We start from the raw sequence: 1,736 nt of genomic DNA, 5'->3' as shown, positions 1-1,736 counted from the left end.
CTTGCTGGGATCCTATGACCCCAGCTGACTTCCTGCCCTTGGGGCAGGGGGCTGGACTCGATGATCTCCTGAGGTCCCTTCCAGCCCTGATGTCTGTGAAATCTATGAATTCCAGCACGTCGAACCGGACTCAGTTAATCGAATCTGGTGGAACTTGGCAACTGCCGCGGTCCAGCAGCCTCCCGCATCTCGTGTATCAGCATCCCTGCACATCAAAATGACAAGGAGCGTTTTATCTAAAGCTCATTCAACAAGCTTTAGATAAAGTGCTGCCATGGCCATTTTGAAGCGTGGGGATGCTCATATATGAGATGCTTCAGGTGTTTTAATTAGAACGGGTCTTAGAAGCGGTCTAATTAAAGCACCCCCACCTCCCCCTGGAGCGTGCGTATAATAAATGCCGCAGGTGCCTGACAAGGGCTTCTCAAATTGACTTTGGGCCTGGTGGTACTCTGCCTAACTTTTAGTCACTTTTTATTGCATCTGATCCCCAGAGTCTTTGTTCTTCAGAGCTATGAATCTAGGACCTTCAGCAGCCCTTCTGTTTGTTACTCCATGACTTGACTTTCAAGATGCACACGGCAAGGCAACAAAAATTCTCCCAGCCTAATAGGTTGTTTCCAAACAAGAAATAAAAGACGATGTTCAGAGCTGTGGGTTCATCCTGGCACCTACTGACCCTCAGCAAAGGGGAAAGAGCATGTTCTTCATTCCCATCCCACTATTTACAGATGGTTAAGACCATTTCTGCATCTTCAGTGATGCTCCTCAAATTGTCTTGTTCCACATCACTGCTGTACAGGTGAACAAAGAGTGATTGTGACCTCAGAGAAGGCCGGCTGAGCCTTGGGCTTGCTCCTGTGTCGGAGGATGTTTAAGGAACCTGGCTCCTGGTATTTCTTTGGGTGCTGTTGTTCTTGGGTTTTGCTCAGAGCACTTTCTCCCTCACTGTAAGGGCAGGCATCTCTTAACGACCATGATTTACTAAGATGACAGTTTCCAGTAGAAGTGATAAAAAATAGTTTCCCAGAAACACTGCTTCTGCCTTTCCACATCTCCTCCATTAGGGCAGTGAATCAAAACAGGGTTTCTGGAGTTCCTGAGGATGGGGACATGCATCCCGGGGATTTAGGGAGCTGCGGAAAGGAGATGGGGACCGGGACATGCATCCCAGTGATTTAGGGAGCTGCGGAAAGGAGATGGGGACCGGGACATGCATCCCGGTGATTTTGGGAGGTGCGGAAAGGAGATGGGGATTGGGAGGTGCATCTCAATGAGTTGGGGAGGTGTGGAAAGGAGATGGGGCTGGGGACATGCATCCTGATGGTTTGGGGAGGTGTGGAAAGGAGATGAGGACCAGGCCATGCATCCCGGTGATTTTGAGGGGTGGAAAGGAGATGGGGACCAGGGGACACGCATCCCGGCGATTTGGGGAGGTGCAGAAAGGAGAAGCGGCTCCCTGGACGCGCCGTCCTGCCTTTGCGAGGACATCCCCGCAGCCCCCCGCTTCGGCGTGCCGCCCGCCGACGCGCGCCGTTAGAAATCAGGGTTTCGTGCTCAGCAGAGAAGCCTCCGGGCCTTGTATTCCCAGTCCGTCTTCTGGCAGCTCCAGCTCTTGCTCCGTCCCCAACGCGGGAGGCCGAGGACTAACCCCCGCCGCCGCTCACCTTGCTGGGAGGCGCCTGAGGCAGCGGGGCCTGCCGGCGGGCAGGGACTGCCGCCCCCCCGGGCTTCGC

The 1,736-nt window shown here is 53.7% G+C and overlaps 1 protein-coding gene across 1 annotated transcript in view; it reads left to right on the top strand.

Moving 5' to 3' along the window:
- The window catches only part of MAMLD1 (mastermind like domain containing 1), a 306,125-nt gene that overhangs the window by 214,321 nt on the left and 90,068 nt on the right, over positions 1-1,736 (top strand). The window lies entirely within an intron of this gene.

The sequence above is a fragment of the Crocodylus porosus genome, unplaced genomic scaffold (assembly GCF_001723895.1).
Source record: "Crocodylus porosus isolate Cpor-Errol unplaced genomic scaffold, CroPor_comp1, whole genome shotgun sequence".
Lineage (NCBI taxonomy): Eukaryota > Metazoa > Chordata > Crocodylia > Crocodylidae > Crocodylus > Crocodylus porosus.
The sequence above is the reverse complement of the archived record's forward strand: the minus strand, read 5'-3'. Positions and strand labels throughout refer to the sequence as shown.